The following is a 27,984-nucleotide window of genomic DNA, read 5'->3' on the forward strand; positions in this document are numbered from 1 at the left end:
AGTTATTCAGAGAAACTGAACCCTTAGAACTAACAGTTGTGGGCAGATAACAATGGTCTACAATTTTTGAGAAGTCGTCTGCTTCAGAGATAAAATGTGCTATTTATTATGTATTTTGATGTGCTGAATTCAAATATGACAATTAAAACAACTGATTGGCTACTGTTTCTAAGATATTTAAGTTTTTACATTTTATGTCAATGTATATTGTGTAGATAGTAGAGTTTTAATCATAAATTGTAATCCTAGGTCTTTTCATGTGTTTAGGGTTGCTTTACATGATAATATTTCACCTGTCCTGTTTATGTAACACTTTAAAAATCAGCAAAAGGGTTATATAAATAAAATTTATTATGAAACAAAAGGCAAAAAACTATTATGTACATAGTTTAGTCCTATTCAGTGTCTACTCGGCACTTCTTGGCTTGTCTCTTGTATTCATTAAATGGAGCATCTCTTGTTACTGTCCAGCAATAGTCTGCAAGCATTGATGGGCTCCATTTGCCCTGATAGCGTTACTCCATTGTTGCAATGTCCTGGTGAAATCGCTCGCCGTGCTCGTCGCTCACTGCTCCGCAGTTCGGTGGAAAAAAATCTAGATGAGAGTGCAAAAAATGTATCTTTAGTGACATGTTGCAACCAAGGCTTTTGTATGCCTTGAGGAGGTTTTCCACCAACAACCTGTAGTTGTCTGCCTTGTTGTTTCCAAGAAAATTTATTGCCACTAATTGGAAGGCTTTCCATGCCGTCTTTTCCTTGCCACGCAGTGCATGGTCAAATGCATCATCTCAAAGAAGTTCACAAATCTGAGGACCAGCAAAGACACCTTCCTTTATCTTAGCTTCACTTAACCTTGGAAATTTTCCAGGGAGGTACTTGAAAGCTGCTTGTGTTTTGTCAATGGCCTTGACAAAGTTCTTCATCAGACCAGCTTGATGTGTAAGGGTGATAACAAAATCTTCCTTGATTCAACAAGTGGTGGATGCTGAACACTTTTCCTCCCAGGCTCCAATGACTGTCGGAGTGGCCAATCTTTCTTGATGTAGTGGGAATCTCTTGCATGACTATCCCATTCGCAGAGAAAACAGCAGTACTTTGTGTATCCAGTCTGCAGACCAAGCAAGAGAGCAACAACCTTCAAATCGCCACAGAGCTGCCACTGATGTTGGTCATAGTTTATGCACCTCAAAAGTTGTTTCATGTTGTCATAGGTTTCCTTCATATGGACTGCAAGACCAACTGGAATTGATGGCAAACATTGCCATTATGCAGTAAAACAGCTTTAAGACTCGTCTTCGATGAATCAATGAACAGTCTCCACTTATCTGGATCATGAACCATGTTGAGGGCTGCCATCACACCATCGATGTTGTTGCAGGCTACAAGATCACCTTCCATGAAGAAGAATGGAACAAGATCCTTTTGACGGTCACGGAACATGGAAACCCTAACATCACCTGCCAGGAGATTCCACTGCTGTAGTCTGGAGCCCAACAGCTCTGCCTTACTCTTGGGTAGTTCCAAATCCCTGACAAGGTCATTCAGTTCACCTTGTGTTATGAAGTGTGGTTCAGAGGAAGAGGATGGGAGAAAATGTGGGTCCTGTGACATTGATGGTTCAGGACCAGAAGTTTCATCCTCTTCCTCGTCTGACTCAAATGATTCTGGTGCATCAGGACCGGCAGTCCTTCTCCGTGGAGTACTGGGCGTATCGCTGATGGAATGTTTGGATAATGCACAGTCCACTTTTTCTTCTTTGACACATCTTTCCCAACTGGAGGCACCATGCAGAAGTAACAATTGCTGGTATGATCTGTTGGCTCTCTCCAAATCATGGGCACTGCAAAAGGCATAGATTTCCTTTTCCTGTTCAACCACTGGTGAAGATTTGTTGCACAAGTGCTGCAGCATATGTGTGGGGCCCACCTCTTGTCCTGATCTCCAATTTTTCAGCCAAAATAAAGGTGATAGGCTTTCTTAACCATAATGGTTATACTGCGCTTTTGTGATGCAAAAGTCACTTCACCACAAACATAGCAGAAGTTATCTGCACTGTTCACACAAGTACGAGGCATCTCTGCTCACTTTGGCTAAACAGAAATGTGTCCCTTTGCCAAATCAAACACTGACAAATAAGAGAGCACGACACTGTATGATTTCTAGAGCTGATATAGGGCAATTTGTTCAGCAGGGTGATGCAAGCTTCGTTATGATTGCATCATCCATGACTTCTAGGAATAACATGATGCAATTCATATCATGTATGATGCAATACCAGCGTCAGATTGCATCATTCATTGTTTTGCCTAAAAAGCAAGTACTGTCCAAACCCAGTCATAGATTTATTCATAGATCCAGTCAAAGATGTATTTTAGTCATTTCTGGTTTAAATTGAGATCCCCTCCCTTTATAACTCATTTATCCTCTGCCATTCCCAAGTCAAGGGTCGTATATACTGACCCAATAGCATATCTTGAAAACTAGAGCCAATCAACAATTTTAAGCATCGTTTTCATTCTCAGTGACCCAGAATTAGTAAACTTTGACTACATTTATTTCAGAAGCATTTTGGCTGTAGAGCAGTGTAACCCTTCCCTGCCTCTCCTTCCTGGGGAAATTGCTTCCAAGGCAGAATGAAAGCTGACACAGAGGAGGTGTCCGTTTGCTGACAGAATCCACTTCCATGCAAATGGGAAAGCTTGAGAACTGCAACAGCATTTGTATCAATTGACAGCATCTGATCCTTCATATGAAGGTGGTTTTTATGATGCCAAGGCAATCCCCTGCTCCAATTCCTGGGGGTTTTCCAATCACAGTAGCTCCAATCTGGGAGATTTCACTCCCAGATTTCCAAACCAGACCCACCCCACCGCCCTAAGCTCACTTCCCTTTAGATTCATTTATTTAAATGGTTTTGGTACTGGTGAAAGGTGCTGGGCAATTTAAATCCTGCGCAGTGGGTGGAGCCAACAAGAACAACCGACCCCGCTTGCTGAGAAGGGAAGGGCTATAGAAACCAGAATGTAGGTGATTATGGGTGACAAAAAATGAAAAACAAGGCGAGCTGTGCAGGAAAACTGACAGGCATTTGGACCTATGCCTCCATGTGGAGACCAGCACATGCAGGAAAGCGGGAGACAAAGCCATGGATCTGAGATAACTCGGCCATCCTGACACTGGTGTGAGACTGACAGCCTGGGAGAACCTCCTTTCTTCCTGCACGACAAAGACATCATGGGTAGTGGATTCTCCCATGGGCAAGCTTCCCCTGCCCCGTTGCCCCTCCTCTCTGCTCTGAAAGGCTCCCGCCCGGAAGGCCATGAAAAGATTTCAGTCTCCAGGCCCCCTGACTCTCTATGCCGAGACGAACAAAAAGGGGACTGCCGTTCCAGTGAGACCCACTGGCACTCAGGGCACCTGCTGTGGATCCCTGTCCCCATCAGTCACATGGGGGGGGGGTGAGATTACCTTTCCAAAGACTAGTGAGATTTACAGATGCAAAGTGCTACAGGGGCCTGAATCCAAAACCCACTGAAGTCAATGGAAAGCCTCTTGTAGACTTCAGTAGGCTTTGGATCAGGCCCTGGAAGAGCTAAGGGCTCTTGTTATAAGGGTAGTAGGTACCTAGGAATGGGCAGATCCCACCCGAGGTCCATCTAGAATAGTATCCTGCCTATAACAATGGCCAAGCACCACATGCTTCAGGGGAAGGTGTCAGAACCTCGTAGTAGCACATGGGGGATAATCTGCCCCCCAACGTATTTTCATAGCATTTAAGGCTAGAAGGGATGATCAGACCATCTAGTCAGACCTCCTGCATAGCACAGACCAATATGTTTCACCCAGTTACCCCGGTACTGAGCTTTCGTTAGACCAAAGCACTTCAGTCCTCAGGAGAGTGAACTCTTGTGTGTGCCCCAATGCCTGAGGCCTCTGCAATGGCAGGGACCTGGTTAGCTGACGTGCCAAGAAGAATCCCAGCAGGTGATTCGTGCCCCATGCTGCAGAGGAAGATGAACAACTCCATATCTCTGTAACCTCCATCTTCCAGTTCAGGCAGCGAAGCTTCTAGCGTCTTTCCTCCTATACATTACAGGCTTCTCTGAAATAAACCCAACCGCCTTATTTTATTATTTTTTTTAAATAAAGTTCTGCTCCCCCCTTGCCCATCTTCCTGTGCGCATTGTTCATACAACATCTGGTGCCCATGCGGCCTGCCCGGCACAGTGGCTTTCTGTCGTAAAGACATTTGCCCAACATTCCATTCAGTAATTCTTCACGCGTCGGGCGAATTAATTTATCACTCAATGAAATTGCACCGAGCATTAATGAAGCCATTTAGTATTCAGGCAGAAGTCCTCTCTATTTCCACAAGTGCTCCATTGTAGTTCAGCATTTGTTGGGCAGTAATTAATGGTACTTAATCCTTAAATCCTTAAATTGTTTCTAATTTGGTAAGCAGTAAAGTTGTAGTAATCCATTTCTTTGCTGCTTTCCTTCCCTCTGTTCTCAGTACAGCCTATTTTTGATATACTTTTGTAGACTTTCCTGCAGTTTAACCACAGAGGGACCAAATGGTCTATTGGGTAAGGCACAAGCCAGGGAACAAGGATTCCTGGGTTCTCTTGGTGAATCTGCCACTGACTTGCTGACAAGTCACTTCATCTCTCTCCACCTGCTTCCCCTATTGTGTAATTAAGAGAATGTTTACCTCTCTCACATAGGTCTTGTGAGTGTTAGCTAATGGATGTAAATCATTTTGAGCTCTTAAGAAAGAATCATCCACAGACAAAAATCTCTACAAAGGTGGCTCTAGTTATCCCCATTTTACAGAAGGGGAAACCAAGGCACAAAGTGATTCAGAAACAGAATACGGGTCTCTCGACTCTTAGTCCTGTGCCTAGAAAGCACTGTGTTCAGGAGACAAATGAGACCAAACTAACCCTTCCCCCTTAAACTTCGGGAAAGTTCAGATCCAGAGCTGAACTCTGCAGCTAGTAATTTTTTATTGTTAATTTGCTCTAGCACTTTGTTGTTAATAATAAACAGCTACGTACTAGAGTCATGCAAATGCAGGGCCTTGAGAAATCAAATCCAGCCCCTGGCACTGAGGTAGAACAAATAAACGTAGACCATCCCTGACAGGTGTTTGTTTAACCTGTCTTTAAAAACCTCCAATGACGGGGATTCCACAACCTCCCTTGGAAATCTATTCCAGAGCTTAACTACTGCATAGTTAGAAAGTTTTCCCTAATATCTAACCTAAATAGACTAAACCCATTTATTTACTAAACCAGTGCACATGGAGAACAATTGATCTTAGTCCTCTTTGTAACAGCCCTTAACGTATTTGTAGACCATTATCAAGTCCCCCTTCAGTCTTCTTGTCTCAAGACTTTTATAGGTTTTGTTGCTATCTTCTGGACTCTCTCCAATCTATTTACATCTTTCCTAAAGTGTGGGTCCCAGAACTGGACACAGTACTACAGCTAAGGCCTCACCAGTGCCAAGCAGAGCAGGACAATTACCTCCTGTATCTTACATATGACACACCTATTAATACACTACAGAATGATATTGGCCTTTTTAAAAACTCCATCACATCGTAGACTTTAAGGCCAAAAGGGACCATCATGATCATCTTCCTGACCTCCTGCACATTGCAGGACACAGAACCACACCCACCCATGTAATAGGCCCATAACCTCTGGCTGAGTTACTGAAGTCCTCAAATCTTGATGTAAAGTCTTCAAGTTACAGAGAATCCACCATTTACACTAGTTCAAACCAGCAAGTGACCAATGCCCCACTCAGGATCTCTGCCGATATGACCTGGGGGAAAATTCCTTCCAGACCTCAAATATTTCATTTGTGATCTGCTATAGCCCCCAGCGCCTTTTCGGCAATACTATCACCTAGCCAGTTAATTCCTCGTTTTGCAGTTGTGCATTTGATTTTTTCCTTCCTAAGTACAGTACTTGTCTTTATTGAATTTCACCTTGCTGATTTCAGACCAATTATCCAATTAATTTAGGACATATGAAAGAATGGCCCATGCACAGCGAGTAGGACAAACCTTATCGAGCCATTCCTGTACCGAAGTTTCAAATGTAACAGCTGCGCATGGTCATGTTATTCGCTTGAATAAAACCCGAGACTGCTGATTCTGACGTTCTGAGTGTCTTCTGCCGGAGCTACAGCAGCAAACCCAGGAGTGCGAGTGCAGTACCAGGCTTATCAATCTCTATATTTGAGCTAGCTGCATTGTTTTTCCCATCCAAACATTTTTTTCAAAGAAAAATGGCTTTTTGACCCAAATGAATATTTTTGTGGCAACTGTACATTTTAGGAGAATTTTCTGGTTTTTCAGGAAAAAACGTACAAGCCAAAGAAGTGTTGGGTTTTCTGTTTCGTTGTCGCTTTTCCCCTTTTGTCTCCTTGTTTTTATCTCCTCCCTCCATTTCCAGTGAAAGAAAAACAGGTCAGGGTTAGGGAGGAAAGTGAGAAGGACAAAAAAAGGAGAGGAAAAAATGAAAGCTAAAACCGATTTTATTTCAGTTTTCATTTAGCCCAAAACACCAAAAACATATAGCAAATAAATGTCAAGCTAAAGGGACATTTTTCGTTTCATGCAATTTTTTCCATGGAAAACAGAGTAGATTTGGTCCAAAAAAATCTATATACATATGATATAGTCACTGGGGGGAGACAAAGAGATGCACTGTGGTTACACAAACATACTCTCACCCACACTTCTAACACTAAGTTCCATCCTTCTCCTAAGCAAAGATTATCTATTGAACCAGACTGCAACACAAGCTTTGGGACGCTAGTTGGGGAATTGGGCTGAGAATGTGAAACTCATTTCACATGCAGCTTCACTTAGCAGACAAAATCGCCAGCCATTTCTGGAGAGGGACATAAAAAGGTCTCCGATTCGCAAGCACCAAGGGGATTGGATGAGAAGAAGCACTTCCAATGTTTTTTGACACTACACTTTGATCAATTTGACAGATTTAATATTATAGAAATATTTCATTTTTCAGTGCGGATGGAAAAGAATCTAATCATCCATCCAGCTGAACTCTAGATTTCTCATGATTCACTGGAAAGGGGATGGGGGGAACAAAAAGAAAAAAAGGAACCAACAACAACCCATACTCTTGATTTAAAATCCAACTTGACCTGAGGTAATTTGTTCATTAGTTCAAACTGCGGTTTTCACTCTCCCCTTATATTTTAAGTCATTGCTCTGTTTTTCAAGGTATTATTTAACCAAAGTGGAATCTAATTATGTTTTCTCTCCACATTCATTTTTAAGCGGGGAATAAAGGCGACAGAGGGAAGTTGTACAATTGATTAATGCAGGGAAATGCAGATGGGGCGGAATCGGAGCAACAGTGTAAAATATGGTTTTATAAATATGAATGAAAAAGAAGCAGGAGCCATCTAGTGAGTTCCATGCTGAGCGCCTCAGCTGCCATCTAGCCAGGGGTGACCTTGAGCCATTCCTGAAGGAGGCACCTTCTCAATAACGCCAGACAATTAAGAAATTAATGGGATGATACTCGATTCTTCAGGAAGTGAACTAGGTCATGTAGACTCGAACACAGTCGGCACTAATGAACTCAACGCATTCTCCAGGCAGTGGGAGTTATACTGGGATAGACTGACTGAGCTTTATATCATTAATAGCACAAGTCACCTTCTCTTTTTGAAGGGGAATTGGCAACAACAGGTTTCTTTCAGTATCCAAACCTTGATACAGCAAAACGTCTTCAGGATGGTAGGCTTTATAATACATTCTGGGACAGGTCCCCTGCTGGTGCCAATGAGCTTAGCTGCACGGAAGTCCATTAAGTTACAGCAATTTACAGATCGAGGCCTATGTCTGCACAGAGCCATTCAGTCCAGGAAGGTGAGTGAAAAAAACAAGGATCTGTCCATTTCTGGTTATTAAAGACCGCAAGGTGGGTTTTCTATGGGTTAGAATGCTAACACTGGTGTCCTAGCTACATGGCAACCTTTCTACCCTTTTTAAGTTCCTCACTGCAGTTTTAATTGGATGTATTCACTTCCCGTCCTGAGATACAGTAGAGCAGTGGTTCTCAAACTTTTGTACTGGTGACCCCTTTCACATAGCAAGCCTCTGAGTGTGACCTCCCCCCCCCAAATTAAAAACACATTTCAATATATTTACCACCATTATAAATGTGGGAGGCAAAGCGGGGTTTAGGGTGGAGGCTGATAGCTCGCAACCCCCCATGTAATAACCTCGTGACCCCCTGAAGGTTCCCAACCCCCAGTTTGAGAACCCCTGCAGTAGAGGTTGTGTCTGCTGTTAAATGGCTGCCTTGTCCCACCCCAGAGGTGGCTGCATTTCATCTGTGCATGGAGTGGTCTCTGCGAACTAGGCCATTCATTGTCATGTGGCCCACAGTGGCCGTTTGGTGGGAGGAGCTGGTAGCCGCCAGCTTGTTCCTAGTAGAATAGAGACACCACATCACAAAGAAGAGCCACCGCCATTGTCCCGCTTGTTGGCAGCCTCAACAAAAGAAGGGAAGACTGACCATAGCATGGCCTCAGCTCTCAGCCCTAGAGTTGATTACACATTTCCAGGGCAGCATTGGGTGGTGCTGGGTTCTGATGCCACCAGTGCTGTACTTGCCCTGTAACTAGAGCAGGGGCTGCATTCTGTAGTGCTGTCAATCCAGTGCCTCTTAAAAACACTACATTCAGTCCCTGACATTGCTTTTCCCATCTGCTTTGCCTGGACGACACACCTGTACCATGCCCCACCCAGGATTAAAACATTTCACAACTTGCTTAAAGTCCACCAGGCCGTCCCCATCAGACCCCCCCATTACAAAATGCTTCACCCATGTAGACTATTACTGTACGTAATTTATTCCAACAGAGCCTAGCCACTGCTGGGCTGTGAGTGCTTTTCTCTGCGGGTTTGCCCCCTACACATCCTGCCCTCATCATTCTGTATCTCCTCTTTCACCCTTTTCCATCCCTCGATTTTTCTCTCCCTCTGAGATTGTCCTCGTGAGCCAGACATTAGAATCATAGAATCTCAGGGTTGGAAGAGACCTCAGGAGGTCATCTAGTCCAGTCCCCTGTTCAAAGCAGGACCAATCCCCAACTAAATCATCATTATCATTACATGCTTCTATTTAGTCAGGTACAACGTTTTCTGGAACTAAACTGCTTACCATCTTGCATTATTAAGTCCCCTAAAGTGTCTTGGGATACAATATGCATGACATTTGCTATAACTGTACCAAAGGGGCTATAATAAATCCAGGGTTGGGTTGCACCAATCTTGATCACCAAGCTATTTGTATTTGGTAGTGCTGACCCTGCAGTCCCTACTCAAACTCCATCCGTCAAAGTTTCACCTGTGCCAGGGTTACATTCCTGACCATTATGGGTATGAATCTAATTCTGCAAAAGTTTTGAGAGCCTCTTGAGAAGGGCTGGAAAACATCAACTGCTACTGACTTCTGCGCAAGTTGAGAACACTCAGGGCCTAGTAGGAGTCAGTCTTAAATGCACATATTGTTTTGCATCTTAGATTTGTTTTTTCAATTGATTATTACAACAGCACCAGAGGGCCCAAACTGAGATTAGGGGCCCACTGTGCAAGGCCCTGGACATATATACATGAGAGGAAACAGTGCCTACCCTGAGAACAAACAGTCTGAACATTTGCAGATGGGAACCCAAGGCAGAGACAGCGTATGTGATTTGCCCAACTTCACACAGGACTTTGTGGCAGAGCTAAGAATCAAACCACAGTCCAGTGGAGCCCAGGCAAGGGCCTTAACCATAAAACCAGCCTTAATCCCTTAACATGCAGCTTTTCAGTGGGCCTTATTCTGGCTATTAATGGCATCTCCTGGTGAAGATCAGCAGGATCAGCCTGTGAAATGAGATCAGCTGTAGAAACAGAAGAATGAGTGGTGTCCTACGTCTTGGTGCCAGCTGCCAGCTGGAGTTTCAGCAACGTCTGCTGTGACTGCGCTTTAAAGACAGAAGAGGAGTTGAAAATAATGGCACCTAGCACTCGGCTAGCAGTTTACATTTTCACTGTGCTGCATGAACCTTAATTAATTAGTGAATCAAAGCACTGCAGGTAGGAGTCGATATACACGCAACATGATCGGTGCCAAGGGCATGAACCACGAGCAAATCTTGGTTCTTACAAGTTTATAAAACTGGACACCTCCAATTTCACAACACGGCAGAGCAGAACTCAGCCTTCTGGTTACATACTCAGGGCCGTATTGATCACCTCCATTGCCTCGTCTCACTGGGCTGACAGGCAGCCTGGCTCCCTTTTGCAGAGGAGATTTAGAAAAAGGAGAAACTTGTATTAAGCAGAACTAGATAACCGGCCACTTTCGGGTCAAACTCTCAGTGGCAAACTCCTGGCACAACAACAGATCTCCTGTAAAAGCTTTCAAATGGCCCGTCTTCAGTTCAGCTCAGTGGCTAAACCCCGAGGGGCTTTCCGGCCCGTCCCCCTCTCCTTCCTCCCCAGAAAAGGAGAGAGAGCTGGCTCGGACCGGGAAAAGCTGCCTACGGCACCTGGGATTCCCAGGCGGTCACCCATCCAAGTACTAGCCAGGCCCGGGACGGTTTACCTTCCGAGATCGGACAGGATCGGGGGCGTTCGGTCCGGTATGGCCGTAGGCACCCGGCTCCACGCCTCCTCGCCCGCTTTCCCCTGCCGACGCCCGGGCTTGCCGCACGGTGAGCCTCGGTCGGACTGCCCCGTGCAGCAGAGCCCCCGTCTCTCGCGGGCCCGGTCCTTTTTTCCTTTTCAAGCTCCGGGGCCCGGGCTGGCCGCCAGAGCCCCTCCGCCCACCCGCCCTCTCCCCTCCACCCCCCCGGCATCGGGGAAAATATTGTCCCGGACTTCCAGTGGGCCCGATCCTATCAGCCGGGGGGTGGGGGGCAGTCCCTCGCTGCGGCCAGGGAGAGTGAGCCCAGGGTGGCTTGCCCGGCGGCCGGGTCCCAGCGGGCCCGATCCATTCTCCCCCTCCACCCAATGGTTCCCCGCCCCGCCCCCGGTTCGGACCCTGTTCCGTCGCGCCGAGGCAGGCGTACCCCGGGGGGAACTGTCCGAGTCCCCTCTCGGCCACCAGGTCAACCCAGAGTCAAAAGGGCTGAAAAATGTTCAGAGTCCCCTCCCGGGCACCAGATCAACCCATGGAATCGAACGGGTTCACCTGCTGGCCAGTTCGCTTCCCGGCCACCAGGTCAACCCGTAGGTTGCCAACGGGCATACCCAGTGGCCAGTTTGCTTTCCGGCCACCAGGTCAACCCATAGGATTTAACGGGAATGCCTGGTGGCCGCTTTGCCGTCCGGTCACCAGGTCAACCCGGATCTCCCTCCTTCCCTGGGCGCCCCCTCCTTGGAGGCGTCGGGTTAAATTTTTTCCAGACTTCCAGGGGCCCGATCCTGTCGGCCGGGAGGCAGTCCCTCGTTGCGGCCGGGGAGGGTGAGCCCAGGGCGGCCTGCCTGGCGGCCGGGTCCATGTCTCTAGTGGGCCCGATCCTTTTTTTCCTTTTCCGGCTCCGGGGCCTGGGGTGCCCGGGCAGCCCTCCGCGGTGGCGTCGGGCAAAATTTTTTTTACCAGACTTCCGTGGGCCCGATCCTGATGGCCGGGAGGCAGTCCCTCGCTGCGTCCGGGGACGGTGAGATGCTCGGCCACCAGGTCAACCCGGAGGAAGCGGGCTGACCATTTTTTTCCAAGCCCGAAAAAAATTGTCCAAGTCCGAAAAATTTTCAAAGTCCCCTCTCGGCCACCAGGTCAACCCCATTGGAGCGAATGGGTTGACCTGACGGCCGGTCGTCTCGCGGATGTCCGGAAGGGGTCGCTCCACGCTGTCTCGGCCGACTGAGGGAACCACGAGGTGGCACGCGGGGCTTTGGCTTTTTCGACCTGTCTTTTAAGGACTGTGTGCGGAGATTTCTGAGGACAGGTTTTTCAGAGCCTGTGAGAACCGGAGCTCAGCCTAGGGGATCAATCCGAGTATTGTACCCGACCTTGCCCGGCAGGGGGGAAACAGGCACGTTTGACGGCGGAGGGCAGCACCCAGCCCTCCGCCAAGACGGCCTGCTTTTCCCGGCTCTTAGCTCACGGGCCCCGCAGCGGCCGGGACCCGAGCTCAGAGTGTCGGTGCCCCCCGGAGGGAGGGGGGGCCCGCTCCTCTCGCACCCTCCGATCGATGTGGCGCTGACGTTCGCGACGGGAAGGGCCCTTCGCAGGCCGGCACCCCAACCGCGGGGCCGTCCGGTGTTCAGGCAGATCGGGACCCTCTTCCTTTTCGCATGCACGGATCCAGGGACCGATTGGGACTTCCCTCCTCAGGGCGGCCCGGGCACGTGCCCTGCTCTTCGTGCGTGGGGCCATCTGGCCGAGATCTCCGCCGTGCGAGGTCGAGCGGTTCCGGCAGACCACCCAGGGGTCCGAAAAACCCAGGGAGCCGCGAGGCTCAGCAGGGCCAAACACGGTCGCGAGAGCGAGCAGGGGCGCGCTGCGGTCCCCTCCACCACACCCGACAGGACCACACCACGCGGCGCGGGCGGTGGGGTGGCCCTTGGCGTCGGTGGGACCCCTGTACCGCCCTCTCGCTGGAGCACTAGTAACCCCTGCTGCCCTCCCTGTCTGGGTCGCTGACTTCTTCTCTAGCGGGTTGCCTGGAAGGCGGTGGCGGCCTCTGCACTGCATCGCCACGTAAAAAAAAAAAAAAAAAAAAGGGACACCGGGAAAAGCGCGGCGAAGGGGGGGGGTCAAGGGGGCCCGGCTCCGTCTGACTCCCGCCATCCTTCTTCGATGCCACCCGGGGCACCGGGGGGCGGGAAGAAAAGCAGCACGAGGGCCCTGCGCCCTCTCCGCTGCCAGACTCTCCCTGGTGTCACCCGGAACACCGGGGAATGTGGGGAGAGAGGTTCGAGGGGAGGTGCCGGGAGGGGGGGTCTTTACGGGCCCCCCCCGCCCTGTCTCGCTCTCTCTTCCGCCGGCTTTCACCCTGGGTGTAACCCGGGCCGCCTGGGAAAGCGGGGAGAAGGGGGGCTCTCTTCGGAGGCTCACCCCATCTCTTCCGCCGTCCTTCCGTGGCGGCTCCCGGGGCACTCTGCCGCGGGGTTGAAGCCGAGGGAGCCGGAAGGTGGTCGGGGTCCTGATGGTCCTCCATCTCACTCCTGCCAACCGTCGGGTGGCCTGGGGCCGATCTTGAGGGGATTGCCATCCCTGTCGGTCCTCCGCCTCTCGCTGCGTTGCGGGTCCCGCTCCTTCCCTCCCGGGGGAAGGCCGGTGGGGCCCGCTGGGCGGGGGTGCCTCCAGTCCTCGTGGCGGGGCCCCCGCTCCTCCTTTCCGGAGCGCGGCTACCTGGTTGATCCTGCCAGTAGCATATGTTTGTCTCAAAGATTAAGCCATGCATGTCTAAGTACACACGGCCGGTACAGTGAAACTGCGAATGGCTCATTAAATCAGTTATGGTTCCTTTGGTCGCTCCAACCCTTACTTGGATAACTGTGGTAATTCTAGAGCTAATACATGCCGACGAGCGCTGACCTCCGGGGATGCGTGCATTTATCAGACCAAAATCAACCCGGGTTCGCCCGGCCGCTTTGGTGACTCTAGATAACCTCGGGCCAATCGCACGCCCCCGTGGCGGCGACGATGCATTCGAATGTCTGCCCTATCAACTTTCGATGGTACTTCCTGTGCCTACCATGGTGACCACGGGTAACGGAGAATCAGGATTCGATTCCGGAGAGGGAGCCTGAGAAACGGCTACCACATCCAAGGAAGGCAGCAGGTGTGCAAATTACCCACTCCCGACCCGGGGAGGTAGCTAGAGATTGGGTCACAGAACAGGGCCTGAAAGGCCCACACACTCTGATGTATTCCCTGTATCCCCATTGAGGGCTTTATTAATGCCTTCAGTGGGGATACATCAGAGTGGGAATTCTCTCCATCGCTCAGAGAATATCAACACTCAGACTGCAGCTAGAACTACACCCCTTGAGCTCCCGTCATGTCAGCCTGACTGCTCAGATGGCACCACCAGCACCACCACAGATGAGACAAGTGACTTGGCCACAGTTACACAAGACGTCAGTGGCAGAGTGGGGAACTGAAGCCAGGTCCCAGGCTAGCGCCCTAACCACTGGACCATGCTCCCTTTCGTACTCTCTGCCTGACCATGCTGAGGCCCTGATCTTAGCTGTGGCTTCTAGTCCCTGTTACAGCAACACGTCAGGAATGGTGTTTCACCACAACGTTTAAGCACGACCTCTTAATGAATCTGTATGAGGCCTGTGAAGGACGTTAAAAGAAAACAACGGCCACAAAACAAAAAGTGAGAGGCCCAGTGCTGTTTACCGCGGGCCGGAGTAAGATGCTGTCTAGGCTCTGGGCTGTTAGAGCCCTGGATACATTAAAATTTTGCCATTGTGTGCCTATTTGCTTGCTTCCCCAGTAACTGCCCAGCTTTTCTTTACAGGAGACAGTTTTAGCCTCGGGAAGTTATGAAAAGCAATAAAAACTAAACGGTTTCTGGGTCACCACCAGAGCCAGTCCCCATGGGTTCTTTAAACAATAATTGCTCCCTCACCTCGGCGACAGGCAGCACTCAATCCCGAAAGGTTAGTCCATCAACAATTCCTAAACTGTCTGAAGGGCAGTAGCTTCACCCCCAAAGGGCTTTTGAGGCAATTTTTAAACAGCCTCCATAGCTCACAGGGCTTTTGTTCCACTGACATAACTAAGCAAGAATAGCTACTGCTGTCAGGGACAGGGGAGTCAGCTCCTTTCTATGCTATTTAGGTTCTTATACCGCCCTCATCACCATAGTATCTGAGTGTCTTCACCATTGGCTTTACTCTCACTTAAAAATATTCAAGGGTAAATGCTCTCTCTGAGTCTTCAGTGGTCATTAACCTCGGAGGCAACCAGTTTATTCTGAAGCAAGGCAGGTAGTCTTGTAAAACTTGTCAGAACAGTGGCGGGGGAGAGAGGAGGGATGACTGCCTCACAATGAGAAAAGGGGGTCATGACTGCTTTGGCCGTGACAGAAATGCTTGCTAATATTCAATGGATGGCAGGGCTGGGGGAATCGGGTTGGAGAAAACAGAAAGCAACTTAAATCGTGACCCAAACCTGAACTTCTTACGAAGTTAGGAAAAGTTTGGCTGTTGTTTGTTTTACTTTAAAATTGTTCATGCTGCCTCTGGATGTCCTGGCTGGGACCCCAAGCAGAAGGGCAATACGTATATTTAGATTGTAAACTCCTCGGGGTGGGGACCACCTTTTTAGTTTTGTCTGTACAGAGCCTAGCACAATGGGGTCTGGTCCATGGCTGGGGCTCCTTACTACAATAGAAATAATAAATAACAACATTAGCTTAAGCAGCGACTCTTTGCTGCTTTACAGATCCAGACTAACACGGCTACCCCTTTGATACTTAACATTAGCTTAGGGTCTGTGATTATGTCGCCCTCTAGTGGCTGCTCCCATACACTATAATAGCCTGCTACTGACAGCTCAAGAACTTCACTTTTAGCTCAAGGGGTAGAAACCTACAGCTTTGGTGCTCAAGGTCCTAAGGTTCAATATCTGCATGCCTCCAACCACAATCTGCTACAAAAACCACCAAAGAGACCCAGAAAAGTCTGTCTATATAGTATTTCCAGACAGGATGAAACCAGGAGACCCTGGAAATGCTGTAAGAAATCCTGACAGTATGAGAGTTTTTTTTTTAGCATCCCTATCTGCTCTAGTATTCCAGAAGCAAGGGCATGGCTGAGATGCTGCTATGGAAGAAGCTCCAGAAGAAGAGGATTTGGATATGCCTTTGCTTCCCAGAACAAAGAGCTAGGGATACATTTGGAAAAGCATCTAAATATTTGGATATTTATCCAAGAAGATCCTTTTGAGGGCTTCATGTTGCTCTAAAAAGATCATCTGGTTACGTAAAGAACTCACTGCCATTAGTACAATTGATAACATCTTGCTCAAGGAGGCAACTCACATCATATATATATATAAACCTCATGGCTGTAACTTTCAAAGGACCCAATGCTCATATGCTGTAGGAAGACTCTGGGACAAGCCCATATGACACATCGGGGGAGTTCCACAGGACTAGCCTCTACAGTATGGATCAGCCTTCAAAAGTTTTGAGGAGCATCCAAACCTTCTAGGAACTTTCTGAAATTCCTCGGTTTATTGAAATTGGCCTTGAAAGTTTTCAGCAGCCAGCTGGGCTAGAAACAATGGTTGGGGCTTCTGAAGCAGGTGGAGATGAGTACTGAAGTCAAGTTACAACGGTCATCTGACTAAAGCAGGTCTGCTTGGGGAGGGGATAAGAGCAGCCTGGAAGGAGACTTATAGGGGGCGGAACTCTGGGGTAGGGAAAGTCTAACAGAGAAGGACTCCAGGGGAGCAGCCCTAGGAGTCAATGCTCTATAGAAGAGTGGGAGGACATCCCAGAGGGCTAGAGTAGGAAAGACAGGGCACTTGAGACTCCAGGCAAGCACAGTTGTTTAGCACAGCCCTGGGAACTCATAGAAGAGGCAGATGTGGGTTCCTCCTATATTGCCTCCTAGTGAGGTGATGCAATGACCCCTGTGAATGAGGGGAGAATGCAGAGACTGAGCTGAGCCCAGAGGACAGGTTGAAGAGCCCTGAAAGAGAAGACAGAGCCTCAGCAAGGAAGGGCCCAGCTCAGTTAAGGCTGGGGTGGAAGACTTTTCCTTTTGTCTGAACTCTGATACCCTCAAAGGGATGGACTTTTGCAACTTAGTCGGAGGGCCAAGTCGCTTTAGTAACCAAACCATGCTGGAAGGCTGAGAGAACCAACCTGCATGAGGGGAAACTGAGACAGAGGATGGGCCTGGAGGCAGACTGAGCAGGTCCCTGTTTGTGTGCCCTTCTGAGCAGGAATCAGGGGGTGAAAAGTGTGTGCTGGGAGAATGGACAGTGATTGTGCACAAAGGTTCATCTGGGTGGGTTTGCCTCTCCCTAGCACTGATAGAAACTTATACAAATCTGGGTTATTGGGTTCTTCAGCGACAACTCTAAATTCCAGGGGCACAAAAAGAATGAAAGACTGGGTTTTTGGGTTTTTTTTACTTCAAAGGTAACTGTGGAGCATATAATTACATGGCAGTTGTCATATGTCATTGGGGAGTTCCAACATAAGGATCATTTCCATAGAGAGCAAATATAGCACACGCTTATCTCTGCCCTCTGGACCACACGGCAGGATACGTGGCATTTACTTGGGGATTTACTAGGAGTATTTACCAAGACCTGTGCAAAAAGCAATAATTACTACAGCTCCCAAAATGAGCAGGCCCTAACATGCAGGACTCATGCCCCAAAGACCTTCTAGTGCAGGGGTAGGCAACCTATGGCATGTGTGCCGAAGGCGGCACGTGAGCTGATTTTCAGTGGCACTCACACTGCCCGGGTCCTGGCCACTGGTCCGGGGGGCTCTGCATTTTAATTTAATTTTAAATGAAGCTTCTTAAACATTTTAAAAACCTTATTTACTTTACATACAACAATAGTTTAGTTATATATTATAGACTTATAGAAAGAGACCTTCTAAAAACGTTAAAATGTATTACTGGCAAGCAGGACTGGCTCCAGGTGAGAAAAAAAAAAAGCCGCGATTGCCGGCAGCTCCACCGCGCCGCTTTCTTCTTTGGCGGTGATTCGGCGGCAGGTCCTTCCCTCCGAGAGGGACCGAGGGACCCTCCGCCGAAGAGCCCGAGGTGCCACCCTTTCCCCTTGGCCACCCCAAGCACCTGTTTGTTCAGCTGGTTCCTGGAGCTGGCCCTGCTGGCAAGCGAAACCGTAAATTAGAGTGAATAAATGAAGACTCAGCACACCACTTCCGAAAGGTTGCCGACTCTTGTTCCAGTGTGTGACAGCTGCACCCTAAAAGAGTAACCACATCCCCATGTTCCACTGACAGCTCCTCTAACCCCGGTCTCAGCAATGCTGCTGCCTCCTGGGAGCCCATGTCAATCCCCAATCCCACTGGCTCCAAGAAGCCACTCCCCCTCCCCCTCTGACTTACCCCCGCCCCCAGTGCCTAATCTAACTCTTTCCTTTCTTCATGTCAGACCATTGCTCCTTGTCTCCCTGTTGTCTTAGATCGGGAATAATTAGGGCCGGTTGAAAAAACCTGCTCGTTCAGTTTTCTGCCAGAAAACGCTGCTTTGTGGAAATTGAAATGTTTTGTGGGAACAAGTCAGTCTGGATAGAAAAGTTTTGAAACAATTTGAATTTGAAATTGAAATGGAATATTTTGTTTTGACTCCATTGTTGCATTTTCTCTATCATTTGAGGTGTTATAATTTAATATTATGTAAATAGAAAATATTGAATGTATTTAATATAATGTTGCAACATTATTGAAATGTTCAATGTTTATGAATTGAAATAATTTAGAATACGTTGTTCTATGAACCATTTTGACATTTTGTCCCAATTTGGGACAAGCTTTTTCCCAAAATGTTGGACTTTCCGGAAGGATGGAAATTCCATTTTCTGACCAGCTCTAGTAGTTCCTAACGAGAGCAAGGATGGTCCTGTGTTTCACACCCTGAAGTGAGTCTCAGGGACAACTGGGTTTAAATCCAGGCTCTGCCGCAGATTGCCTGGGAAAGTCACTGAATCTCTCTGTGTTTTGGCTCCCTCTCTGTGAAATGGGGATAAGAGTATTTCTTCCATTGGTAGAGGCTGTCTATGCTGCATCTGGAGGTGTGACTGCAGCTCAGGTAGCCATTCCCCCGCTAGCTTTGGTCCAACCTTTTCAGTGACAGGGGCTGCATGAATTGATCTGCAGTACCCCTGAAGGCCACGTACAGAAGCCAAATGGCGACCTCCATGAAGCATGACCTCACACACACTGTATGCGAAGTCATGCCACATGGAGGATGCCATTCTGTAAAGCAGGGGCTGATGCATTTGGGGGCTGGATAGAATCAGCCTCCAGGCTGAATCTGTCCCACGGGCTGCCAGTTGCAACTAGCCTCTAGCCAGTGCAGCCAAAAATATCAATGATGCTGCAGCATCATGGACTTTAGCCGAGGCCGCACAAGCCTGCCTGGGACCCTGGGCACGTATTTGGATTCCTATCCCGCACTGAACCCGTGCCACCACGGCTATTTTTCAGCTGTGCTAGGTAAATTAAAGCTATTATGTCTCCCCAAGCTGCAACCATACCTCTGACTGAAGCTTAGACAGACTCCTTTCTCTTGTCCATTTCGAATGTCAGCTCTTTAGAGCAAGGTCTGTCTCGTGCTAAGTGTATGTACAGCACCTAGCACAACAGGGCTACAATTTCAGCTGGAGTTCCTAGGTGCTACTGGAATGCAGACAATTAAAGAAAGAAAACAATCAAGTTCAGTCAATCTCTGTTTAAACACAACAAGCTTTGCTAATAGGCAAAAGGCTCCTTTAGCAAAAGTGTGCCAATGGAACATTAAATGCTATAAAGGACCAGGGCCACTACTGTAGGAGAGGCTATGGTGGACAGTGTGAACGAATCGGTACCAGGAACAAGGCTAGCTCGGAGAGGCCCATCACTATGGGCTTGTGAAGTTCTTTTAAATTTCAAGTTAAATTAATTTTTAAATTAAATTTCTCTGGCGGCTGGCAAGAGATGGACACATCTGTTCACAGAGTCAGTGGAACATTACAGGGACCACTTAAAGCAATTACTTTTCAGAGGCCTGACCCTGGGTGAGGGGCCTCAGCGTGGCCTGACCGCATTAGAAAAGGTTTGCAGGAAAAAACCCCTAAGCAAGAGCTCTTTCCCAAAACGCCTCCTCCTTCCTCTCTGCACATGCCAGTGTGTCGGAGGGGCTGTGCCTCGACTTCTAGCCATGCTGTCATTCCCATCACTAGCAAGGGAGAAGCTTCAATGGGAAAGGGGGTATAATTCCCGGTAAATCACTACAGCGAAGTAAAGAGGAAGTGGCTGCGTTGGAAGGCAGTTTTGGTAGCTGGGTCTGAAACATCAGCAATGAGAGGTGTCAAAGCATCAGGGGCTTGGGGAGATTCCAGACTTCATTAAATTGACACTAATTCACAGGCCCAAGCTGGTTTCCCTGATAATGTCCAGAGAGCCACTTTAGCCTTACTGAGATTTCTGCATTGGAAGCACTGGGAGTACACAATCAAAACCACAACACTGAAGTTTCAAGATTAAGATTTTCTGGCTGCTTTCCTTGCGTCTTGCGAAGGGGAAATTGCTATCACGAAAAAGCAGACAAACAAACCAAACCCCACCACAACACACCATCCCAAGGCTTGCCACCCATGGTCAGACATGACAGTGGCCAGGGAAACCAGGAACCTGAGACTCAACTCCATTTCCAGGAGCTTGGTCAGAATTTGGAGAGATTTCCCCACTATCTAGTGAGTAAGATTCTGGATGGCTAGAAGTGAAGTCTGCCTGGGCAGAACGAAACACAGTGGAAAATAATCAGAAGACGCTTTGGTCCTGCTTAGTGTGTGAGGTGTATGCACTGACTGGATTGCATTGAGAGGCAGCATGGTCAAGTGGATAGAGCCCTGGCCTGGAAGCATGGCCACTGACCAGGTGGATGACTTTTGGGCAAGTTATTTCGGGCGGGATTCACAATGGGGACATAGGCACCGTAGTCTACCATTTAGACAGAATCCCCACTCAGCTGCCACAAAACCCTCAAGGCAGGGGCCTAGTTGCCAGGCACCTATGTTTCAGTGTCTGGGTGCCGTGCACAGCCACCTTTGTTCTGATATTGCCCAGCACCTAAAAAACGCCTAAGCTACTGTGTGATTCACAAACTAGGTGCTCGCTCATCTTTCTTGGCTTTGGGGCCTGATCTGGTGGGCCTGCTTAGAGAACACCTTAATAGGACGATTCTATTGCCTGGTGGTTGGGGCAGTCCCCATGGAGGTAGAAGACCCAGGCAGAAGTCCCTGCTCCAAATCAGATAGAGCAGGGATTTGAACCTCAGTCTCGCATATCCTAAGTGAGTCACCTAGCCACAGGGTTATTGACTATTCCAGCCAGGGGAAGGATAGTCTGCCTCTCTCTGGCTTTGACCAGAAATTGCATCTTGCCTCTGAGAAACTTTTCCAACAATGTTTTCATTGAAACAGACACATTTTGGGTTTGACGAATAGGCATTATCCAATGACAAAAAGTTTCTTTGAACGATCCTCAGCCAGCTCTAGACACATATCTGTACAACACCTGGCACACTGGGGCCCTGATCCCTGACGGGGCTTTCTAGGTGCTCCAGTTACACAAATAATAAATAATAATAGTAGCTGGCAAGATGATGACGCTTTCTTTGTACCAGGACTGAGCCTGCTTGTCCATCATATTCATCCGTGTGTGAATCTGTATGCCTTAGTGAAGCCTCAACTCCATTCTCTTTAGATTCTATTTATATTTTTCTCATCTACTGTCTGAAAGATATGTGAGAGAGAATTTGTCCCCCAAAGTCCTTCACAATTGAAAGAAAACAGAAGTCAAATAGCAATGTATTTATTTATTTTGCTGCATACAAATATCTAAACCTCTTGCCTAGGAAATAATCGATCTCAGCTGACTGGAAAATGAAACCAGTTTTCTGTACTCTTCCAAAGCCTCTGTGATATTACTAATATAGCTTTTCCCTGTCGAGAGTAATGATTTTCTACAGGCCAGCAGATAAGAAAGTGCTTACATATATTTCTGGATACAAACACTTCCCTGAATTATCCTGTCTTAATGTACTTCAGAGTTGGGTGTAAGTTACCTGATGACTATGGATAGTAAGAGCTGGTGGAGAAGAATCATGTTAACAGATAGTGAGCTTCAATGGGAATCCAAATGGGTCTTTAGAAGCATTTGTTTTATGACCATCTATGCTTGGTCTGTTAGAAAACCACTAGCTCACTAAAGGTGAGGCATGCTGCAATAGGCAGCCCCAAAAAGGGGAAGGAAGAGAGGAAGAATAGGCTAATGATTAGAGATGTGACCTAGGACTCAAAAGACCTCGGTTCAATTACCACTTGTCAATTCCATGGGTGTGACTTTAGGCAAGTTGCTTGCTTTGTGCCTCAAGTCTGTTGAATGGCACTTCCCTGTGCTTTAGCACTGGCATGAACTTTTTCACACCTATGAGAATTATCAAAATCCTGAGGGTTTGCTTAAAAAAAAGTGATTAATTTTTGCTCTCTCTTTTCACCCTTAATTTTTCACCGAAACCAAAGGGCTGTTTTCCTAGATGGGGGAGTGCTATTCTAACTTGGAAACCTTGGGTTTTGTCAGGGAAGGCCGTGAGGTGCCATGAAAATCCCTGAACTTCCAGCTGGTCCAAATTCATAATGATTCAGTATCTGTCTGAAGGCAGGCAGGGGCCGGAATTCAACCATCTTTGCTGTGCAGACATGGGGTGAAATCCTGGCCCTGCTGAAATCAACTGCCAAGCTCCCACTGTCCTCAATAAAACCAGGATCTCACCCATCACCACCATCAGAAATGGTCACCAGCCTGAACATCCACGGGGATATGTCTTTCCAGAGGTGAATTTGACAGCACTGGCCCGCAAACACATAGGAAACAAAGTCACTCTAAATCCAGGAGAGCCACGACTTAGATATTGGCATAGAAAGTACGCTTATTAAGTTTGCGGATGATACCAAACTGGGAGGGATTGCAACTGCTTTGGAGGACAGGGTCATAATTCAAAATGATCTGGACAAATTGGAGAAATGGGCTGAGGTAAACAGGATGAAGTTTAACAAAGACAAATGCAAAGTGCTCCACTTAGGAAGGAAAAATCAGTTTCACACATACAGAATGGGAAGAGACTGTCTAGGAAGGAGTACGGCAGAAAGGGATCTAGGGGTTATAGTGGACCACAAGCTAAATATGAGTCAACAGTGTGATGCTGTTGCAAAAAAAGCAAACATGATTCTGGGATGTATTAACAGGTGTGTTGTGAGCAAGACACGAGAAGTCATTCTTCCGCTCTACTCTGCTCTGGTTAGGCCTCAGCTGGAGTATTGTGTCCAGTTCTGGGCACCGCATTTTAAAAAAGATGTGGAGAAATTGGAAAGGGTCCAGAGAAGAGCAACAAGAATGATTAAAGGTCTTGAGAACATGACCTATGAAGGAAGGCTGAAAGAATTGGGTTTGTTTAGTTTGGAAAAGAGAAGACTGAGAGGGGACATGATAGCAGTTTTCAGGTATTTAAAAGGGTGTCATAAGGAGGAGGGAGAAAACTAGTTCACCTTAGCCTCTAAGGATAGAACCAGAAGCAATGGGTTTAAACTGCAGCAAGGGAGGTCTAGGTTGGACATTAGGAAAAAGTTCCTAACTGTCAGGGTGGTTAAACACTGGAATAAATTGCCTAGGGAGGTTGTGGAATCTCCATCTCTTGAGATATTTAAGAGTAGGTTAGATAAATGTCTATCAGGGATGGTCTAGATGGTATTTGGTCCTGCCATGCGGGCAGGGGACTGGACTCGATGACCTCTCGAGGTCCCTTCCAGTCCTAGAATCTATGAATCTATGTGCACAGACTTAGAGCTGGGTGGTAAATATGTCTGCCACCAGGGAAAAATTTGAGTTTTTCTTGAAAAATGGAAAACTCCAAAATTTAAAATTTTCACGATCCAAACCTGTCAAAATCTGAAAATCCCTCCTAAAAAACCTGCCAAAACCTCCAAATTTTTCATTCATAAACTGAATTTTTTGTTTTTTAGGAAAAAAATAAAAATATTTCAAGGAAAGCACACACTTTCCACAAATAATTTTGTTTTGTCATATACCCAATTTTCCACTGGAAAAAAAGTTTTGATGGAATATTTTTGGCCAGCCCTACACAGAAGTCTCAGCGCAAGGGATTTTACTTGTCCTATGTAGGGCAGAAGCAGTAAAACAAGAGACATGAACAGCCCTGCTCTGTCACTATTTATCATTCCTGCTTAACAATATAAGATATATGATAGGAGCAAAACAATTTGGTGGCAGAACATCATAAATGAAGTCTGTTTTCCCTGGAAACTGCATAACCATTTGAATTAATTTAATTCGAAATATCAAATTAAATTAAACTGTAGAATAATCCCCAAGGGAAAGCATATTTCATTTACAATGTCTTCTCATAGAGTATTCTCTGCCAAAAGTTTTGCTATGCATCTGGCTTTGGATCTAAATTTATTGCATTAGCTCTGGGAAGACTTTTAATAGAAAGTGAGATTAAAAGAACGCAAAAACTTGTATTGGGGGGAAAAAAACCTATAAAGACAGAATACAGTGTTGAAATGGGTGAAGCTGTATCCTTACCTGACTCTGCCAGCAGTGAATCCAATCTCAGATCAAATGAGAATGAGAGCTGTCATTAAAGAAGGCCAGCCTGGATACTAGGTAAGTGCGTGCACCACAGACGCAAAAGCATGCTGCCTACCTCGCTAACTGGGACATCCTCAGGTGGCCTAATAGCAATCAATGATGGAAAAAAGAGACCAGCAGGTGATGAATGGAGAATGATGATGTGCTTTCTAAATCAGCTTTGGCGGAAAGAGATACCAGGGAAGGTTCTTTCTTGTTCAGGTGGAGCTAGAGGCTATGGTTTCATTTCCAAAGGAGGAGGGGAGGAAAGCACTGCCTTCTTATTACTAATATCAACCATGTCTTTTAAATAATCTCCCAAATAAATACAAGCCAGTGCAGATCTCAGATGCTCTTCGGTTCAACAGGTTGGGAACAGGGAGGTGGTGACCCCATCAGTTTTCAAAATATAGGTCACGCACAAAAGCACCACTTACAAAATGAACAGGCTTGCTTTTCACGGCAAGAAATTGAAGAAAATTGCAGCCAGCGGCAGTCTGTAGGTTGATGCAGTGGGAATAATCTATTTCTTCCCCACCCCGTGAGCAAATACAGAACAGCAGATGTTGACATGGGAGAAGGGATTTCTCTAAACAAACAACTTGCTCCCTTTAAGAGAACTTTTGCACTGAAATAAAAATCTACCCGTCCCACTCCCACAGAATCCAACAAAAAAAAACACCTAAGCCCAAAGGTAAGAAGTATCTTAATCAAATCAAAATGCATTAGGACTTTAATCTCCAGCACTTTAGTAACCTCCCAGTTTGTTTTAAATCTTGATTGGAAGAATTATCCTGACAAGAAAATTAGTGGTAAGTCAATAAACCTGTAGCCTGCGGATAGAGTCGTGAGTAACCAGTGAGAGAATTCATTTGATCACTCACACAAACAAGCTCGAGATGATGGACTGACTTGGCTGGCAAAGTTCATTATGATTTTAACCATGAAACCATGAAGAGCAGGTAATCATATTTAAAGAGATAAGAAATACAACTAGCACAGGCCTTGGCTTCGACAGAGAAATTCTCATTTACAGCAGTAACGGGTGGAAAATCAATACCCACTTTTGGATTCAAAGGGAGTTGGAGTCTTGATGAAGCTGCTAGGTTTTTGGGGTTTTTTTTTGCTTCCAACCAAAAAACCCAGGAGAATTTGCATGCTAGCTGCATCCAGGGCTCCCCTCAACCCGGCACAACAACGTCATTCCATCTATCCTTGTCAAAGTGCATCTTTCTCCTGATTTCAAACAACTTGTCTTTATGTCACGTACTTGCAATTCTCCTCTGAGTCCATCCCCCCTCCTCTCTCTCTCTCTCACACACACACACACAGCATCATGCATCCCTAGAAGGGAGCTCATATCTGCCCTGGAAATGGGGAAGTCTGCTCCTGAAATGTATCTTGCAAAGAGAACAAGAGATTATTCTCAGGCTTTTTAGAATTCATTGGGAAGGTAATAGGGAAGTTCTTCCACATTCTTTTGGAACTCTGGGAATTCTCAGTGTTTAAACAGGAGTAATTCATAAAAGGAAACAGCTACAACAACAGACACAAACAAACAAGCTTTCGCACAGCTTGAGTTCCGGTTTTGTCTACTATGTTTACCAGGGACAGTACTCTGCCTGGAAGTCTGTATAGCAAACAGAGACACCTAATGTCTGACTAATATACTGCAGGTGAACATATCCTTACAAGTCTCAAGAATTGCATGGTGCTGTTTCTGCTCCCCAAGTAGATAACTTCCAATCCCAAGAAAGACCCTTCCAGATAGCCAGGCAAACACTGCTGATGTGCAATATGTAAATGTGAGCATTGAAAGGAAGCAAATGAAAGGGGGCTCCAATCAACTCAAAGTCGACCCACGGATTCTGTTCACAGTTAGCGAATGCTGTCATGTGATATTTTCCCTTACATATCCTAGTCCTTACAATCTTCCTGACAGAGGTGGCTCAGGAGGTTAAAATAAATGGGAATGAAGGAGATATTTGCTCTCCTGGTTTCTGGACTGACTCCAGCCAAGATCAGTCTTGACCAAAATGTGTGATGTCTTTTCAGTGGCCTCCATGTAGTCCCTCGAGGGAAGGAGGTCCCACTGAACTTGCTCCATCACCTGCAGGCAGTCCTGCTCCTGCAAGGTCTGTAGCAGGGCTGGCCAGAAAACAAGAATTACATTTCATGAACAATTCTGAGCTTTCAAAATTTGTTTTTGTTTTTCATAAGAATGAACCTGAGAACTTTGGCAAGTTTTCTGAGAAAAACAAAGAGCAAGACCTATTCCAGAGTATGCCAGTGGTTAGGGCACTCACCTAGGATGTGGGAAACCCAGGTTTGTGTCCCTAGGCAGACTGAACCAAAGCAGAGAGAGCTTGTGTGCTCAGTGGATTTGGGAACTTTAATTTCTAGGCCTCTCTGTCCAGTGTCTTCCATGAACACTACATGCACTGAAAACTGAAAAAAAAGTAAACTGTCCTACCAGCACCACGTTGGAAGCTCTGGCAGCCCATCAGGACAGCTCTGAACCGGAGTCATTCCCAGGTGCCCCTCACCCAGAGGACGCACACAGTGCTTCATAAATGCTCCCAGCCCAAGCAAATGCCTAAGTATACAATTGACAAGGATTTAGTGGTGATGAATGTGGATTAGGTAAGTAAAGCGTGGCTGTAATGCAAGGCCTACAGGCTGAGACCTGTAAAAGTTTAGCTTAGCCAAGCTAGATGGCAGGCTTTAGAACACGTGACATGGGATGGGTGGGTGACCTAGGAATAACCCCATGCCAGTAAGGTTACAAAATAGAGATCCAATCAAGGCCAAGCAATACTCACAAGCCATTCAGGGCCCGATTCCCCACCACCTTGCACCTTGCCTGCCATTTACACTGGTATAAAGGGCATGAAAAAGGCTACCAGGCTGGTTTGGTAACACTCTGCCCTGGTGTGAATGATAACCCTCGAGAAATAAGCACAGAGAGGGGAAGTGACTTATCAATGGACACATGGGAAAGCAAAGACAAGAACCCACATTACCTGACTCCTCCACAGAAACAGCCTGCAGCATGTGCCAGGTTTCATGTTTTTTTTTTTAATTGATTTAATGGGTTTCACTGCTACTGTTCCTCTCCGGCACCTACTGTATCTTGGCAAAACATCCAATCTGGTTAAAACCATCCGTGCTGCTCTTCCTCCTCCCGATCGTTTGCTCCTGCCATTCAACCAAGCTCATGATACTTGGCAAAGGTCACTGAGTCAGAGGTATGTGATGTCGCTTGATTGGATTCAACCAGGAACTGAAGGTGCTTTGGCTTATTCCACTGCAGGACGAAGTAGCAGGGTAGAAACAGAATCTCGAAGAGCAGCAGAAGGGGCAGAAATGAATCAAGACCTGCTGCCCAGAATAAAGGCCAACAAACTCATTCACCCCTTGACCTTACTGCTAATGGAAAAATGAGCCAGGCAAGCTCAGGTGATGACCTAGAGCTGAACTATAGGTTCCCAAAGGTGAGCAAGTTGCCAAAGCACAAAACATGAGTTATTTCCAATGCTTGGCAGAGAACATCTAACCAAGACACAGGGG

At 47.0% G+C, this 27,984-nt stretch overlaps 1 protein-coding gene and 1 non-coding gene across 4 annotated transcripts in view; both read right to left on the reverse strand.

Moving 5' to 3' along the window:
- KIRREL3 (kirre like nephrin family adhesion molecule 3) overlaps positions 1–27,984 on the reverse strand; it is a 689,345-nt gene that overhangs the window by 467,784 nt on the left and 193,577 nt on the right. The gene's annotated exons all lie outside the window — the stretch shown is intronic.
- LOC112059951 (5S ribosomal RNA) lies at positions 10,585–10,703 on the reverse strand. The gene has a single exon (XR_002889236.2). It is a non-coding gene; the product is annotated as a 5S ribosomal RNA (ribosomal RNA).

This window comes from Chrysemys picta, chromosome 16 (assembly GCF_011386835.1).
Source record: "Chrysemys picta bellii isolate R12L10 chromosome 16, ASM1138683v2, whole genome shotgun sequence".
NCBI lineage: Eukaryota > Metazoa > Chordata > Testudines > Emydidae > Chrysemys > Chrysemys picta.